The sequence below is a fragment of the Equus asinus genome, chromosome 1 (genome assembly GCF_041296235.1).
Source record: "Equus asinus isolate D_3611 breed Donkey chromosome 1, EquAss-T2T_v2, whole genome shotgun sequence".
NCBI classification, from domain to species: domain Eukaryota; kingdom Metazoa; phylum Chordata; class Mammalia; order Perissodactyla; family Equidae; genus Equus; species Equus asinus.
In genome coordinates, this window is record NC_091790.1 from 152,010,106 (window position 1) to 152,030,255 (window position 20,150).

Genomic DNA, 20,150 nt, shown 5'->3' on the forward strand with positions numbered 1-20,150 from the left:
AAAAAAAGAAGGAAAACCAAGAATTGTTACATCTGGGTGATGGAAATATAACCATCTGTTGTATTATCCTCTGTATGTTGAAATAGTTTGTAATTAAAATATTTTTAATTAGAAAAATAAAAAGTAACTTAAGTGCAGCTGGTGCCATCATCAGGATGGCTAAGGCAGAGCCACGCACAGCTAATGAGGTGATTCCTGAAACAAGCCAGGCCCAAAAAGGAATTCAGATGCTCCAAAATCCAGTCATGCCAGCGTTATTTTTAGGCCAAGAATTTGATCCAAGACATGTATACAACAGGATTGCACCTTCTTAATATATTGTGTCCAGGGCAAAAAATAAGGCCCCAGTTTTGGCAATGTGTGCTTGCTTTTTAGGCTCTTTTTGGAAATAGAACAGGTCTGAATCCAAGTCTCTCTTCTGATTTTGGGACTAGGGCTGGGCAGGGGGGAGCCTCATTAGAATCCAGACAAATCCCCAGGCCTTGGAATTTGCTTGACAAAGAAGAAAGTATCAAGGCTTGGAAACTTCTCTTCCTATGGCCAGAACTGGCCTTACCCAAAGATGGAGAAGAAATATCAACTGGAGATTTGAAGAGGTCTATAAGAGCTTACATTCTAGCAAATGCAAGAATATACAACTTACATACAATCACAACTTCTAGAATTCCTATGCTGCATTACATGTAAGATTTTTCTGGGCTTTCAACGAAAGGGCACTTACCTCCACCACCATGGTCCATGTGCATATGCTCTGAGGAAGACAAGCAAGGTTCTGTACTTGGGAAAGCAATGGTAATCATATCTGAATTATGGGTCAGGGTGGGGACAGCAGTACAATTATGGAGAGATGGGATCTCAAGGGGGCATTAGTTCCCCATGCCCTGTAGATTACCACAGAGAACATGGTCACCATCTCTCTAACCAAGTTCTCCAGATTCGCAATCAACTGAACTTTCTACTGGATTAGTGTCCAAATCTGGTATATAATTAGGATTTCCAGTCACTTTTTTAATATAACAGATTTCCTGCCTCCAAATCCCCCACCACCTACCCCTCACCCCAAGCCTAATACTTTCCTTTGAAATTTCAACAGTTTCATGGCTCTGTCATACATGGCTCTATCATGTATGTGTGGGTGGGAAAGGGATGATTTGTATGCGTGTGTATGGGGGGGTGTATGTGTGTATGTGGTGTGTGTGTTTTGTGTATGTGTGTGTTAAGTTCCCAGGTGTTTCTGATGCATTCTATCCTTGGACCTTGGATTGGAAAAATACTTCACTTAGACTAAATTATTTATTATGGACACAATTCAGAGATTTACCCCACTAGCATTCTTCATTACCGATGTAGCAAGGCATCATTTTCTATTGCTATAGATGGTGTCTGTACCTGAGCAGGGGAGCTGGGATATTGCTATTAAGAGGATAGTAAGTAATTTCTGCATTTTAAAGTAGAAACTGGTCTTGGTTCTTGGGACCAACTCTATCTAATTTGTCTAGGAGGAATTACCATGTTGAGTCTTTTAACTGTAAGAATGTAAGTTCTATGAGTATAAGGGATGTATCTGTTATTTACCACTGTATCCCAACTACTTGGTAGAGTGTCTGGCATGTAGTACACACTCAATAAATATTTGTTCAATGAACAGAGAAGAAGGAATGCAGAGGGAGATTTTGTTCTCAGGAAGGGCCAGTAGTGATGAAATATGTAAATGCAGATGTTTCAGACTAAAGCCTTAATCCATCTGTGCCACGATATAAAAGGCAGGCTTCATTTGAGGCCCAATGGCCCGAGGACAATTACAGTGTTGTTTGTGCTAGTTTGTTTGTTTGTCTATTTGTGTTGATATTTTCCTTCCTTTGGATTAGGCTAAAGGCCAAAATGTTTGGAGCTCTGCTGTGGCCCAGAGAGGAAGGAAAGAAGAGGAAATCTGAAGGAGATTCTCCAGTGGCGGGAAGAGAAGCTGTCCCCTGGCAATGGCTAGTAGGGGTGCTCTCTGAAGAAGCCTGACCTAGAGCAGTGACTACTGAGGCAGTGTTAAATTCTTGTCTGCATTGTAAACTCAAGTGTCCTTAAGCCTTAATGAAAGCTATGTTAAAACCACAGTCTAATGCCAACTGGGCACTGAGAATTAAGGTCTGAGAATGGGGAGCTGCAGCAGTTTGGAGAGGCTATTAGGAAGCAGCAGGATGCAGAGAGCAAAAATGTCCAGAGCTATCATCAGAAATGGCCCTGGAAAGCACAAATCTCACTGGATTTGGGGAACAAGTAAGTACTTCCTGAAGTACTTAACACTGGTAGAGAGAATGCAAAATAAGATGAGAGCTTTGAGCAGAAATTTGGAAAGAGGCCTTGGAACAAATGTTTGGGACCTTAAAGAGAAAGGTGTCTTCAGCAGGCTGGAAAAGTTGGAATTTGGAGTGAACCTGGTGGTTGATATGAGGACCTGAACCTACTTTGCTTCTTAGATTAAGACTCCGAACTAGCATTTTAGTGCTCAATCATTCAAGGGTTTGCCAGTACCTACTATACTGCATGAAAAGGGATAAAGATATGGACATATGTACATTTCTCTATGTACATAAGCATATATTATAGACATTTACTAAATATATATGTATACATACATACATACACATACATATATAAACACATATTCATATGAAATCATAATAAATACATCATTTTTATAGCTCCGATTCACCACTATTAATGGCTGCATATTATGTCATAGTAATGTTTTCCTATTCATTTAGCCATTTAATTAATATTTATTGAATGCCTATAAATCAGTTAGAATTCATTCAGTTACAAGTAACTCATAGCCCAAGATCAAGATTGACCAAAAATGACTGCAGATCACTCTAGACAACAAAGCATCTGATACTGTGGCTGCCCTTCCTCTCAGTGGGAAGAGCTGCACACCAGCTCGGCCCCCTACAGGACTCATGGCTTCCTCCTCCAATCAAAACCATTCTTCTGTCTTTTTAACCCTATGTGCACATTGTTCTTAATTTCCAAGACTTTTTACTGTTATTTCACTGCTAGATGGTAGGATTTTCATCTAGGAACAATAACTAATTAGTTTATTATATTTAGGCAGGATTATTTATAAATTGTTCATTAAAATAAAGGGAAAGAGAAGTATGAGAATACAGCTGAGTCCTATACATACATTTACTAGGTATGTTATAAATAGCATCTCATTTAGTTCTTAGACTATTCTTAGAATAACTCAGTTATGTATTAGTGTTTCCATTTTACTGAGGAGGAATTTGAGGTTCAAAGAGATGAAGTAATTGACATAATGTCAGAACAAGTGCCAGCTCTATCTGATTCCAAAACTAGGTTGTTTCTACTATATCATACCACCTGCTAGTCTAAGTGTTAAGTATTGTAGCAAATTCCAGTAACTCCAGACAGTTTTCCATCACGAAATCCAACATTAAAATGTCCCATTAATTCTTTCTGCACCAAATCCTATTCATTTTTGTCTTTTCTTAGTTGTTTATTTCATAAAGGTGAAGATACTCAGCCAAATCCCTGAATTCCTACTTGATATGGGAAATTATGTCTTGCTTTTATTTCCCACAGACCAAATGTTTATCTCAATATTTATCAACTCTTTATGGTATTTAAGTCCATATTTTAAAATTTGCTGTTGATTTTCACCATATTTCTACAACCTTTGAGTCATGGGGTCCTGCCTTCAATTTACTAATTGAATAATACTAACCAGCACAATAAAAATTATCTAATTCTAATTCATAGTCACTTTTCTCTGGTACCACCTAAGTGTAGTTCCGGTAGTTTCCTACCCAAAAAGACCTTCCTCATTGACCTACTAGGATGCCACCACTTAGAAATTCAACTCTTTATTACTTTTTAATATACCCCTTATTAAAGTTCTCATATTGTGAAGTGAGGTTCCATTTTGAGCACTCATAAATTAATACAACAGTAGAGTGACTCTTCAGATTCTTTCAAAACTGTCAGTAAAATTCTGCAGGGCTAAGGAAGAAGAAAGAAGCTGCCTTAAAGGGTCAGTGAGAGGACAGCAAAGACAAAGTTCCCTTACATCACAGTTTTGCTTCACTTCCCCTTTAACTGCCCGATAGTCTTGGAAATGGATCTCAACGGTGGTGTCATGATCCATGTACTCTCCACCGTGGCTTTACTCATGGATGAAGAGCAATCCAACTTCTTGAAAAGAAAAACTTGCAACCAAATTTGGTTGCCCAACAACACATGATTCTGAATCATTTTCCCATCTCTGAAACTGAAGTAATCTGGTATTATTGCTTTTTCTGAAAACTTTGCAATCAAAAGTCATTTAACCACGGGGCATTTACTACCCAACAACCACATGCTAGGCCCACAGCCTGAACAGTTTCAGGGGGATCCTGGGGCTTCCCAAGAGGGGGCTGTGGGGTGGGTGGTCACCGTGGTGTAATGGAAAGATCTCTGGCCTCAAAGTCAAAAAACCCTAAATTGCTCCATCTAAAATGTGGATACAATATCGTCCACCTCACAGGACTTTTTCCAAGAATGACATGTGAGAACCCTTAGCAGAAGGAACACTGACAAATGGAAGGCGCTTCATAAATGTGTTTATTTTTAAGTTAGAAACAGTCTGTTTTTCCTCTCTGGTCTTTGGATAAAAAGCCTTGAATAATTTAGAGTAACTCCTTCCCTCTAACAATCCCCAGGATTTTGGAGCCTGAATCTCAAATTTACATGTACACACCTGAGAGGCTATAGTAGTCAAACACTGAATGCTTAATTTCAAGAGAACAAAACAACTTATACCTCTGAAACAACCTCTAATAACAACTCAGAGAAATTCTGAAATTCCACGATTTGAAATTATTAATTTTTTGATAGTACTTATTTACAATATCAATGCCCCTGATAGAAATTACACATTAACCTTATCAGTCATTCATGTCTCTGTAGGAAGGACTTTATGAGGTAATATTTTATGAGACCAAATACTTCCAAGAAGCAAAAGCCAGGCAAATAAAATCTCTGCAGGGCTCCTGTAAGAAAAGGAGACACATAGGAAAGCAACTTGTAGACTCTGAAGGTGAGGGTCTTGGAGATTCTCTTGCTCCGTAACTGTGCACTGCACATAGCCCTGTGTGGAGGGAGCAGAGCTCCTAAGCAGGAACACGGCCCTGAATTCAGAGATGATTTTCCGGGACAGACAGAGCCTTCCTAGCCCTATACAGGAAATGGCTTTACACTAAGGTAGCCAGCTTTAGCAAATAAAACCACAGGATTCCCAGTGATATTTGAATTTAAGATAACCAATTTTTTTTATTTAATCAAAATATAATTATACTTCTTAGCATACTTATTCATTGTTTTTCTGAAATTCAAATTTCACTTAGTATCCTGTATTTTATCAGGCAACCCTACTTTACACCCTTGAGAGGCCCAGGAAGAGCAGAATCCTCAGACTTTTCCACAACTCGGCTGTTGGATAACAAACAGAAAGATTTGGTAGCTGATATTGTTACTGTGAAAAAAAGGTTGTAGGATGAACTTTAGCATCCATGGAAAGAGAAGCACTTTTTGGGCCCTTCTTTAAGACAGATGGTACACTGAAGCTGTGTTTCTTTACTAATTCATACATTTAATTATGACAGAAGTACTTACCAATCAGCCACCATACTCCACCACTGTGCTTGTCCTGGGAATAAAGTGATGATCTAGACATATACCATTCATGCCCTAACGAAGTTCTCAGTCCATTGAGGGCTTAGGCAGTAAACAGCAATGCTCACATTTAATACAATAATTACAACTGTTATAAGTGCTATGAGCTAAGACCTGAGAAACAAAATGTATGACTTCAGTTGATTCATCGATCTCATTCTATGTGTGTGGCTCTGTACTAGGTAATATCAGGCATATAAAGATGAAGGAAAGGTACTCCTTGCTTTTAAAGGGCTTATGATCTAATGAGAGAGACTTACATGGACATAAATAATTACAAAATAAGGCCAATTATGATAAGCTATATAATGCAGACACTCTTACGTCCATTTGTAGCAAGAAACGCAGCTGCTTCTTCATACCAAAGTACTTTATTTGCACTTTGGGAGGAAAACAGAAGTTCACATTCCTTTTAGAATTTATTCAACAGGTGTCAAGGTCACTCTTCTGACAAGATTAATAATTTCACTACTGAGAATTCCATTGTTTAAAAGTATATGTTAAAAACAATTTTTTAAAAACCCAAAGTTATGTCATTGCTTCCCTCCTATTTAAAAATCTTATTGTCTTAGTTGGGCTGCTATAACAAAAATACCACAGATTGGGTGGCTTAAACAAGAAACGCTTATTTCTCACAGTTCTTGTGGCTAGAAGTCCAAGATTAGCATGTTAGCCTCACTGAGCTCTTGGAGAAGGCTCTCTTACTGGTTTACAGATCACCATCTTCTCATTGTATCCTCATATGGTGGGGAAGAAGAGAAAGAGGAAGCAAACTCTCTCCTCTCTCTTCTTATAAGGGCACTAATCCCATTCATGAGGGCTCCACGTTTATGACCTAACTACTACCCAAGGCCCCACTTCCTAATACCATCACATTGGAGGTTAGGATTTCAACATACGAATTTTAAGGGATACAAACATTTAGTCCATAGCACTAATCAACAGACTTAATTATTTCATTATTTTCCTCCTATTTTTATCATTGTCCTCTCTTTGGAGGAGTTTTCATATAAATTCAGCTTGGAGAAGGGGGACACATAAAAGCTTTGGATTCATCTTGAATTTTCATTCTTATATCACGCTGTCAAATTAAAGTGCACACTTGGAGAATTAAGGTCAATATCAAAGCCAAATCAGGTACATTTTGCACAGGGTAGATGGATAAGCCAAGGTTACTTTTTCTTTTGTTGAAGTTCAAATGTTCTATTCACAATACAAGTGTATCATCCATAAAATGATCTTCTCTTTCTGCACTGAATCTCATTGAGATTGAGGGAAAACCCATAACAAAACCATTTGGCAACAATTTCTAGACTAATAGGATCTGACAAGGATGATTTACTAATCTCTTATAAGACATTTCTGTGACTTTTGCTGCCAATAAAAGGATGAAATATCCTTATTGGTATCTAAAACAAATGACTACAACTGTGTTACAACTAATAATAATGTACTAGATTAGAATTTCTGAAAAAGAAATTGAGAATATTTGGCAAAGACTTTTTTCACTCATTTATGACACAGTATGGTATATTGTAACCCAAAAAAACACATAAGTTCTTCTCACTTTAAAAAATGCATGATAGTAACTCCAGGATTAATATAGACCCTAAGAATAAAGGCTACTTTATGAAAACTCAATCTTTTTTAAAAAAATTCATCAATCATGCAAAGTAGACTAGATGACAAAACATTGTTCTGCAGTCAGCTGCCTTTTATACAAGTGCATAAAAGTTAACAAAGGCAAACTTTGTCCTTTCCCCAAGCCCTTCTGTTTCCATCCTTTCTCCTCTTGCTGTTAGTCTCCCCCCTCATTTCTACCCATTTCTGGAGCCCTGTTGTTCTCCTCATTTTCCCTGCCCCTTTTCTACCTAAATAATCAAAACGACACAAACTCAAATATGGAAAGATCTGATGAACAATTATAGCTATATATTGACTAGTGATTACTCTTTAATTAAAAATGCAAACTAATGAACTGTCTCATTGACGACTTTACTTTCTCAAGTTAAAAAAAAATGTTCTTCTTAAATCCGACCTTTCAAAGCTAATACCAAAGAATACCAATTAAACTTTGCCCCCATCTGGAATGGCCAAAGACTTTCCATCCTGGGGCAATTATGAATTTCCTTTTCTTTAAGTTCTGCCTCTCTTAGCTAATGGTACCATTGGCTAGCCTGTCACTTATGTCAGGGATCCAGACATCATTCTTGAATGGTAAATCTCTCTCATTCTTTGTTGTTTCTATTATTTATTCCTGAGTAATAAAACTCCCCAAATCTTAATAGCTGAAAGCAACAAAGATCTATGATTTCTCATGACTCTGTGGGTTGGTTTGGCAGCTCTACTGATTTCTTCTGAGTTCATTCATGAGGCTGCTTTCAGCGGAAATTTGAGCTAGAATGTTCCTTATTCTGGCAGATAATGCTGGCTACTGGCTGAGATGCCCAGGATCTCCTCTTCCTCTGATCATCCATCCCATCTGCTAGGCTGGCTTCCTTACGTGGCCATCGCAGGCAGTGTTCTATAGGCCAAAAGCAGAAGCTCCAAGCTCAGAAGTCACATAACATCATTTCCATCACGTGCTTTATTTTTCTTCACAGCACTTAACATCACATGACATGATGTGATGATGTACTTTAGTGGACTTATTTATTTCTGTCTCTCTCACTTAGAATGCAACTTTGTGAGAGCAGGAACTTTGTCTGTTTCACTTCAGTATCCCCAGCATCTACAATAGTGTCTGGCACAGAATAGGAGGTCTACAAATAATTACTGAATGAATGTAAGAATGTATCTTCTTCTTCTTTAGTCACCAGATCCTGCTGATTCAGTATTCTAAGCAGCCAATTACGAGATCTCCATCAATTCTCACAGGGATACTATAATGGCCTCCTAATCCATCTTCCTTGCTCAGGCTTCTCCCCACCTCCAGTCTACCCTCCCTGTAAATCTGAGGGGTGTTTCTGAAGAAGAGGTCTGATCATGGCATTTCTCTGCTTTAGAACTTCAGTGGGCCCCTTGCTGTCAACAGAATAAAGTTCTAAACACTCATCATGGAATTCAGTCTTCATGACATGATCTGAATCTCCCTTTCCTGCCCCAATTCCTCATCAACTATTCCCCCTCCCAACCAACAGATCTTGCTTCCAGTGTGCACTGACCTGTCTCCTATTTTCACTTCACTGAGTACTCCAGGCTCTTTGATATAGTTTGCACCTCACCTTTTCTGACTGACAAACTGCTCATCTTCAAGATCCAGCAATTTCATCACCTCTCCAGTGGAAACTTGCCCAATATCCCATTTATTCTGAGTCTCCTCAGAATTCTGGACCTAGCTAAATAAATTTTTATTATAATTTTTAAATTATAATTATGTCCTTATATGTCTGTCCCTCCCCCTCAACAAACTGTTATCTCCTTGTATCTTTTTCTTTTCTTTTTAAAAAATGTCTATACTACATTCAAGGCAGGGGTTGGCACAAAGTAAGTGTTAAATAAATGTTGCTGAATGAAAACTCCTAAAGACAGGTTTGGGAAGTATCAGCTTTAGAGTAGGATTAATGATTCAGTGAAGCTCACTGCATCCCAGGATAATTCCAAACCCAAGACCACAGTGGACTCAGGCATTATGAACAGAGAGCTGGAGAGAGAGAACATACCCTGGAGCTTTTGTCATTTGGTTTAAAATTTTAGGCTTCTTCTCTTCAGGCAGCCTCATCAGAAGGCCAGTTCACAAATGCTAACTACTAAGAATGTGATTTGCTATAAACCCATAAGCAATTGCAGGGAAATCTGAGAGGCTGGTGTTCCTATTCACTTCACGGGATGTAGCAGGGTAATGAACTTGAAATGTCTGATGATGGGAACTGCATCCAATGATTAATTGATCCTGCATCTGCTCAGCATCACATTAAGTTTTCTCTAGAACAGTTGGAAACAAGAGACTCCTAGAGTAAATAAACAATTCTTCGCCATAAATTTTTCCCCTAGTCAAGGAATGATCAAATTCCTGAGGAAACAGCATATACATTTTTGTTCAGTGAAATATTTGATTCTTTTCTTCGTGTACATTGATATTGAGAATGTTTTTAGAAACATGAGAACTAGTACTGACATTGTTTTAGTTCTCACCACACAATTACTTTTCTTATAACCCCCATCATGACATTTTTAGTAGAGAGTGAGTCAAATATCCTGGCCACCTACTCCACGACATTTTCAGTGTAGAGGTAGAAGCTTGCTCTATAAGATGCTGCAGCTGTTAGGCATCAAGAAAAGTACTCCTACTGGCAATATTCTGCCATATCCCATATCTCAAGACTTTGTGTTAGCAGGAAAACTGAGCAGAGATTATTCTACCCTGGAATATTTTTTCTAGTCAAGGACGATCTGCTCCCAAGCAAGCAGTTTGTATATTTTTGCTCAATGAAATGTTGAAACCTTTTTCTGTACACTAATGTTGAGAACTTTTTGGAAACATATCAACTAGTATTGACCTTGTAAGTACTGAGTTCCTTTTTGGCTCTGATTTCATCTCTGGTTATAAAATAAGGAACATTCTTTCCATATTCTTTAACAAGCTTATGATTAAATGTGGTAAGTTAAATACAATTTGTTTTTCTAAAGAAAATATATTTAATCAGCATGTCTTTTAGCCTTTATTGATCACAGTCATGAACATAAAAATGTTCAGAATAATACTGAGTGATGCCAACAAGGCCCATTCTGCTCTAAAATTATACTACCTCTCTTCCTCCTGGGCTGACAATTCTGGTGACTAATAATACCACCATTATCTAGAGATGTGATATGGGCACAGTGCTAATCTGTCCCCATCATTGCTTTAGCCCTGACATGACAAATATGAGGCTCATGTGCAGTCATCACTCCTCCTGATTCATGGCCCCATCACTAATCCATCTCACCATTCTTCCCCAGTGAACCCAGATCAAACCCAAGAATCCTCTTCAACCGAATGCTTTCAGTACCTACAACCTAGTGAACAGATCCAGCAAGTGAGATTTTTAAAAATCTATTTAATATTTCCATTTCTCTCAAATAGAGACAAATCCCAACCCTAAAATAAAGCTTGTTAAGCCAAATATGAAGAAGGAGATCAGATATATGCAGGAGACAACTTTTAAGAAAAATATACTTTGTTTACAACAAAACAACCAACAATTAAAACATAAAAGCATGAGCAGGGTAATCCCCTTGACATTGGTCTTGGCAATGATTTTTTGGATTTGACACCAAAAGCAAAGGCAACAAAAGCTAGAATAAACAAATGGGGCTACATCAAAGGAAGGCATCAACACAATGAAAAAGCAACCTATAGAAGGGGAGAAATTATTTGCAAACCGCATACCTGATAAGAAGTTAATGCCCAAAATATATAAGGAACTCACACAACTCAATAGCAAAAAAAACAAATAACCCAATTTAAAAGTGGGCAAAGGACCTGCATAGACATTTTTCCAAAGAAGGCATACAAATGGCCAATAGGTACATGAAAAGATGCTCAACATTACTAATAATCAGGGAAATGCAAATCAAAACCACAATGAGATACACCTCACACCTTTTAGAATGTCTATTATCATAAAGACAAGTGATAACAAATGCTAGCAAGGATGTGGAGAAAAGGGAACCCTTGTACACTGTTGGTAAGAATGTAAACCAATGCAGCTACTATGGAAAAGAGTAAAGATGTTCCTCAAAAAAATAAAAACAGAACTACCAAATGATCCAGCAACCTACTTCTGGCTGCATATCCAAAGGAAATGAGACACTATCTCAAAGAGATATCTGTACTCCTATATTAATTGCAGCATTATTCACAATAGCCAAGGAATGAAAACAAGCTGAGTCCCTGTCAACAGAGGAACAGATAAAGAAAATGTGGTATAAACATATAATGGAATATAATTCAACACTAAAAAAGGAATCCAATAATTTGCAACAATATGGATGAACCTGGAGAGCATTGTGCTAAGTGAAATAAGCCAGACAAAGAAAGACTAACACTGCATGGAATCACTTATATGTGGAATCTAAAAAAAAGAGTCAAACTCATAGAAACAGAGAGTAAAATGGTGGTTGACAGGGGCTAAGGGGTGGGGAGGTGGTAGGGGAATTAGGGAGACGTTGATAAAGGGTATAAATTTCCACTTATAAGAGGAATAAGGTCTGAGGATCTAATGTATAACATAATGACTACAGTTGATAACACAATATTGTATAATTGAAATTTGCTAAGAGAGTAAAAGTTAAGTATTCCTACCAAAAAGAAAAATAAAAAGGTAAATAAGTGAGATGATGAATGTGTTAAGTAACTCAATAGTGAGAATCCTTTCACAACGTACATGTATATTAAATTATCACACTGTACATTTTAAATATATTACAATTTTATTTGTTAATTACCTCAATAAGCTGAAAAAAAATCCCACAAAAGCAGAAACAGCAGGGCTTGAATTAAGCCTCATAAAAAGTATTATTGATAAACTTGAAGGAAACCTGTCAAAAAAGATGAGGCAGGTTGAAGAGGGTAAAAAAAAAAGTCAGAAATATAAAATTGGCTGATGATTATTCACCACAATCTACCAAGGAGAGACAATGAATCTAGGATTACTACTGTTAGAGAAGTGTTCTGTCTTGGGAGGCAAGGATAGTTTATTAGGCTTTATCAAAATGTAGATAAATCATTCCCCCAAATTATCCAGTCCCTGAGATCTGATTCTGCACCCACCAAGGAATTTTCTAATTCCAGCTTCTCAGCTCTGATACCTGAAGAGTGTTCCCTGGGAAGCCAACATCAACAATCCAAAAACTAGACATAGATATTCCCCATTTTAAACAAATAAAATGGCAAAGGAACAAATTTTTTCATAGATGAACGTTAGCAGCTAATCTGGTCCATGCTAAATATCCTTATAAATAAATATATTGGCGACTTGGTTTATACATCAGTCTTTTTTGAGTTCAGTCATATGGCTGTTCCCCAAATATTTTCAGTTCTTCACTTTTTGGGCAGAGGGCAGGACTTCACGTCCTGGCCCCTTGTGGTTGGATGAGGTCGTGTGACAGTGATGCATTTGTAAATGGAAGCAATGTGTCACTTCTGGGCAAGAGCATTTAATTGCCAGTGTGAGACTTTCCAGAGCGCTTGTTTCCATAGTGTTGCAGCTTTGGCAACATTTGAGACATGAGCTGCCCTATCTTCTTGGGTCCTAGAAGGAGGAGAGTGTAGAGTACAAGTTCCCAGAGGGTAATGTCAAGAGCCAAAGAGAAAAATGGACTAGGTAACCCATTCCAGGGATGACTTAAACAATAATCATTTTGATGTATTTTTCTAACGTAAATTACATATTGGCATAAATTCTTAAGTAGAATATATTGTATCTAGCTTTACTATTTTCAAAACAATCCAGTATCAGTCATTATTATGAATATGAGCTACTTTAGGATCCCGTGAGTTTTGAAAGCTATAGAAGTATACACAGAGATGTGCTTTTGGGCCTGAGAATGAAACAAATATTTACCAGGCATTTTTGCACAAGTTATTTCATTTAATCAGTACAATCACTCTACAAGTTAGAGTGTATTATTTTCATCTCACACATGATAAAACAGACACTGAGATTTAAAATAGTTTGCCTAGGGTCATAGAACTAAACAGGTGGTAAATGGAGATTTTGTAGGCAGGAATGTTTGTCTGCAAAAGCCACACTCTATACTGATATGTATCAGGAGGAAATACGTTCTGAGCACAGAAACTTTAACACATGGATTCTGTGAAGTCTTTTTGAAGCACAAGGCCTATTTTTTCCAAACTTCATGGTTTTCAAACAGGTTCTGAAGAGTGGAATTTACTAGAGCAAATTTCAGATAACTGAAATTTTCCATCCATATTTATATCTCTCTGCATCTGCCTGGAATTTTCATAAATGTTTGTTGTTGTTTATGATAAGGGGCTTAAAAATATGACAGAACAGTTTAAAAAGATGATACTTTTAGGGGCTGGTCCCATGGCCAAGTGGTTAAGTTCGACCACTCTGCTTTGGCGGCCCAGGGTTTTGCCGGTTTGGATCCTGGGCCTAGACATGGCACCGCTCATCAGGCCATGCTGAGGTGGCATCCCACATGCCACAGCTGGAAGGACCCACAACTAAAAATACACAACTATGTACCAGGGGGCTTTGGAGAACAAAGGAAAAATAATCTTAAAAAAAAATTTGTAAAAAAAACCAGATGATACTTTTAAAGATATGCATGTAAATGTGCTGGGTTTAAATGGATCACTTAATGATCTAACAGCAGTGCTTTTAGGTTATTTGAATTTTTCCCCCCATTACATGTTTCTTTAGTTAAATTAAAATTGTTTTATTATTGCTTCCCAATTCCTATTTTATTCAGTAATTTTCATAAAACCTCTGCTAAGTAAGCTAAAAGAAAATGTTATTACGCTTTTTGTGGACATAAAAAATAGAAGCCTAATAGGGTAGAAGACAAACTAATCAAATGGCTCAAGCACAGTCATCCCACCATGTTCTACCATATAGTAATAATACCTTTCTTTTGTGAGTATTACCAAAATATAAAATAGCTGGTCAATGCCATAAATTATTGCTTTTATCAGAAGGAAGTGACTATGCTGTTTGTGATTTCCTTTTAGATCTCTTCCTTCCCCTTACTTCTAAGTAATAATAAATAATTATTAAAATTTCAAATGCTGCATTAAAGTAAGTAGAATGAAGTAGGTTATTTTCATCAATTTCAATTTTGTTCAAGCACTATGCCAGAATGATCTAAAGACCTAATAATAAATTAAGACATGGTTCCTTTTCTCCAGACAAAAGGAAACAAAGGCGGGACAGTTTGATTTTCAACAACTTATGAAAGTGGGTTCAGACACATCCGACGTGGGATTCTGACTCAGGCACTTGATGGCAGAGTGATTTTAGACAAGACACTCCTGGGTCTCAAATTCCTCATCTGTAAAATGAGAACAACAAAATTATAATAGTAACAGTACCTCCCTGATGAAGGCAGTGTTATTGACTGTATCACCTGAGATACTGTAGGAGAGGGGCAATATGTCTGCAGGGATAAGTCTGTGGATGCTAGAATCCAATTGCAATGGTTCTCACCTGGCTTTCCCACTCACAAGCCTTTGAAAAATCATCTTGTACTAAGATCCCTCATTTGCATAGTAGGAATAATAATAACATGCACTCCATAAGTTATTATGAAAAGTAACTGAGAAAATAAATGTAAAACGTTTAGCACAGTGCATGTCTTGTGTTAGTTTGCTAGGGCTGCCATAATAAAATTCCACAGACTGGGTGGCTTAAACAACAGAAATTTATTTTCTCACAGTTCTGGAGCCTGGAAGTCCAAAATCAAGGTGTGGCAGGGTTGGTTCCTTCTGAGGCCCCTCTCCTTGGCTTGTAGACACTGGTCTTCTCCCTGTGTCTTCACGTAGTTTTCCCTCTGTGTCGCATCCTAATCTCCTCTTCTTATAAAGACACCAATCATACTGGATTAGGGCTAACTCCAAGGACGTCATTAATTACCTATATAAAGACGCCATCTCAAATAGAGTGACATGCTGAGGTACTAGGAGTTAGGATTTCAACATCTGAATTGGGGATGAGGGTAGGAGACATAATTCAGCCCATAATATTAGCCTATAAGAAACACTAAATAAATGTTATCTATCATTGTTGCTGCTGCTGCTGCTATTATTAGAATAATTAATTAAATAATTTATTAATCTCAAAAGGCAGGTAAGGTACCAAAACTGGTTTAACAGTGGGCTATTTTCTTATACTTTATTTCACAAACAGGGGCATTTTAATCATAATCATGTTCAAATAGTGTTATCTGCCACATCGTGCGGTTCAGGAGAATTCTAAGTCAAAGCTTCTGGTAGTTTCCACATTGGTTAAAATAGTAATAGGGTTCAATGTCAAAGATTCTGTCCATATTTCAGCCAGTGGCTTCATTTGTTCTGTGGTTACAGAATGTACCCCAACCCTGGTCAGTCTCATGACAAGAGTCATTGTTTCATAACAGGAACAGGGCAAGAGGGTGTGCAGAACCAGCAGAAATTGATTGGCACGACCAGAAAAACAACCCACGGTGCATGCCCTTCCTCTAAATGAATAAATGATTCCTTATCAGATCTTTTTTTTAGAGTGAAATGCAAAAATTCCCAAGAAATGACAACTGTCCCCCAAAGGAATGAGTAGAAAATGAGATCTCACTTTGATTTTCCCTTTTTAAAGCACTTAAGCTAGTAAAATGAAATTACTGGCATCTATAGAAACATTTAATAGCCAAGCACTTACTTTACTCCTCATTCCTCTTATAATTTCCTTGGAAGATATTGAAACAATGTGTCCAGAGAGAATTAAGGGGGAAGAAAGGCTCACATATTTTCAGACATAAATAGGCACACTTTATTTTCTATCAATAAAAGTGTCAAGAATCCAGCTCCATTTTATTTTCAAATATGGAGACATAGTTTATTTTCTACCAGTAAAATTGTCAAGAATCTAGGTCCATTTTCAAAATGATTTGCTATATAACAGATACAGATGATAGACTTAAGTGTATTCAATAGCCTACTTTCAATACTCTCAAGTTACTATAATTTGCAATCACCAACATTTACATGGAACTTTAGATAATAAAGAAAAAATTAAGGAGCAACATCAACATCATGGCAGCATGAGACACTCCCTTTGTCTCTCCCCTTCAATCTACAACCAGTAAAACATCCATATCTCAACAAAGGTTCCTCTGTCCAGCACATCAGGATGCCAGAGAAATCCACGCATCTGTTAATCTGAAGGTGGGTGGATTGGAACATACAGAGGAGGCAGAACCAAGAAAATAGCAAAGGTGGTGCCAATGATCCCCCTAGCTGCCTGCCACAGCAGCTGAGCCTACAGCCCCAGGGAACCCAGTAGCAGCAGCAGAGACAGTACACATGACTCCGGTGTCCCAGCTGGAGAGGCATCTGAGGACATAGGGAACAAGGCAGCAGTTGTGCTGGGGCCCACGACCCTCGTCCCTCTAGCTTTGGCAGCTCCTTCAACTCTGCACCCCCACCCACACCTAACAACCCAGACACGTGGGAAGCCCCCAGAACCCCAGCTCCCCTTCAACCTTGCCCTCTCTGCCATTGTGGCAGTGATGTCTGCAACCCAGGTGACCCTAAGTGGAGGCACCAGCCATCCTGGTTCCCTCAGTGGCAATGCCAGTGACTTGAGCAACACTGGCAGCAGCAAGGCACCAGCAATCCTGGGGCATAAGCATGGATGAAGAGGGCACTGGCGACATCTCTGGCAGAGATAGTAGAGGGTGGAAAGAGCCCATTCTCAAATATAGCCAGAGACAGCTTAAGAGAAGCTAAAAACTTGTGCTATAGCACCACCTACTGAAAAACAAAAGAAAGGCCTCTAATTACCAACCTTGAATTGTTAGAATCAAAATAAACAAAGCATTACTTAAATACAATCATGCATCGCTTAACCATGGGATACCTTCTCAGAAATGCATCCTTAGGTGATTTTGTAATTCTGTTTACACCACAGAATGTACTTACACAAACCTACATGGTAAAGCCTACTACACACCTAGGCTATATGGTATAACCTGCTGTTCCTAGGCTACAAACCTGTACAGCATATTTACTATACTGAATACTGTAGGCAATTGTAACACAGTGGCAAGTACTTGTGTTTCTAAACATAGAAAAAGTACAGTAAAAATATAGTATACACGATAAAAAATAGTACACCTATATAGGGCACTTACCAAGTATGGAGCTTTCAGGACTAGAAGTTGCTCTGGGTGAGTCAGTGAGTAAGTGGTGAGTGAATGTGAAGGCCTAGGACGTTACTGGACATGACTATAGATTTTATAAACACCATAAATTTAGGCTACACTAAATTTATAAAAAAATATTTTTATTGCTTCAACAATAAATTAACCTTAGTTTACTGTAATCTTTTTACTTTACAAATTTATTTTTTTAACTTTTTGAATTTTTTGTAATACCACTGTTTAAAACACACACACACTGTATAGCTGTATAAAAATATTTTCTTTCTTTATATTCTTATTCTATAAGCTTTTTTCTATTTTTAAAATTTTTTATTCTTTTTTTACTTTCTAAAATTTTTTGTTAAAAACTAAGACAGCAACGCACATCTTAGCCTAGTTCTACAAAGGATCAGGATCATCAATATCACTGTCTTCCACTTGCACATCTTGTCTGACTGGAAGGTCTTCAGGAGCAATAACATGCATGAAGCTGTCATCTCCTATCATAACAACGCCTTCTTCTGGAATACTTTCTGAAGGATGTGCCTGAGGCTCTTCTTGAGGTGGTGTCACTCTTTTCAGAAATATGTCCAGAGTGGTTTGCTGGTTTGTTTCTTTTTTTTCATCATAGATTTGCTTTTAAGCAGACATGAACATGCAACATGAACATTCCTCTCTATTAATGAAAACCTTTGAGTGTTGTGGTCCATGTTTTCAAACTTTTTATAGAGCTTTTTGAGGGCTGCAAAAGCTTCTGCTAAACCTTTCACTCTGAATTTTCTTCAGGTTCTTCTTTTTCTTCTCCGACAGGTTCTTTTTCTCTTGTCTCTTCTTCAACCATGAGTTCCTGTCCCAGTTCCAACAACTCCTCTTTAGTCAATTCTTCAGGAACCACCTCTAGGAGCTCCTCAATGTCATCCTCACCCACACCCAGGTTAAAGTTATTCACCACCTCAGCCACAGCCTTGTTAATTTTTGCAACCTCCTCATCCTTGGCAAATCTTTTGAAGTCATGGAAGAACCTCTTGTCTTCTTTCATATGCCATTCATACCCTCCTTGGTGACATCATCTCAAGCCCGAGAAAAGTTCCTGAAGTAGTCAAAGATGTTGTAATTCTTCCAGAACTGCATCAGTGTCTTCTCGGTTGTAGCAAAAACCTGGGCAAAGGTCCTCCTCAGGGAATAGGCCCTATAACCCCCAGAACTATTGGTTGAATCAAAGAGCTGGTGTTTGGAGAAAGAAACACTGCTTTGATATTGGGATGGAGATCACCAATACAAAAAGAGGCTGTCTGTGAGCATTATCAACAATAAGTAAAATCTTGAAAGGTACATTGTTCTCCAAACAGTATTTTTCCATTTCGCTGGCATAGCAAATCACGAGTATATCTTGGAAGAGGAGCTGAGTCATCCATGACCTCTTATTGCACCTAAGTACACTGGCAGCATGTGATTATTGATATGCTTGAAGGCTTTAGGGTTCTCAGTGTACAAGAAAACAAAAGGGTTCAATTTGTAGCCTGCAACATTGCCCCCAAGCAAGACTGTTATCCTTTAAAAGTCTTGAAACCTGACATTGACTTGGCCTCCTTATGGATGGATGAAAGTCCTTTCTGGTATCCATTTCCAGAATAGGGAGGTTCTATCCATATTGAATATTTTCTCTGGCAAGTAATTTTCCTCCACAATAAGCTTATCCAGAATTCTAAAAATTTTTTAGCTGCCTTCACATGAGCACTCGCAGACTCACCACTCACTTTCATATTATGTAAAGAATAACAATTATTGAATTGTTTAAATGACCCAGAGCTAGCAGTAAACTCAACATTGTAGTTGGGTCCAGCCTTTACTTCCAATGTCCCAAACAAAATTTTTCCTTTGTCTGTGATTGTCATGGTGCTGAGAAGGACACACGTCTGTGTCTGGTCTTCAACCCAGGTCATGAGAAGCTTCTCCAAGTCTGATATAGGCCCTTCTCAAATTTATGTTAGTCTCATTGCCTTCAATGAAGCAGATCCTTTAACAGCTTCTGTCACTTTGTTCTTGTTCTTCAAGATCATAGCTATGGTAGAATAAGACATGCTCGATTGGCAAGTAATAACCATCACTGATTTTCCACCTTCATTGTCCTTAGTCACTTTTAATTTCATTTCCAGGTCAATCACTCAATATGGCCAGTTACTGGCAATCTTAGCAGTGGATTTTGTATTCTTAGGGGTCATGATGAACAAAATAACATGAGATTAAATCAAGCACAAGAGAAAATGAGGCGACCAAGAGACAGGGTAAACATGAGATGGAAGAGGCTGCTGCCAGTGTAACACAGTAAACCTTTTTTATAAGTATAAAGAGTACACTCTAAAAAAACAATCAAAAGTATAGTATAGAAAATACATAAACCAGTAACACAGTCATTTATTATCATTATCTGGCATTATGTACTGTACCTAATTTTATATGCTGTACTTTTATACAACTGGCAGTGCAGTAGGTTTGTTTACAACAACACCACCACAAACACATGAGTAATGTGTTGTGCTATGACATTACAGTGACTATGATGCCAATTGGTAATAGGAATTTTTCAT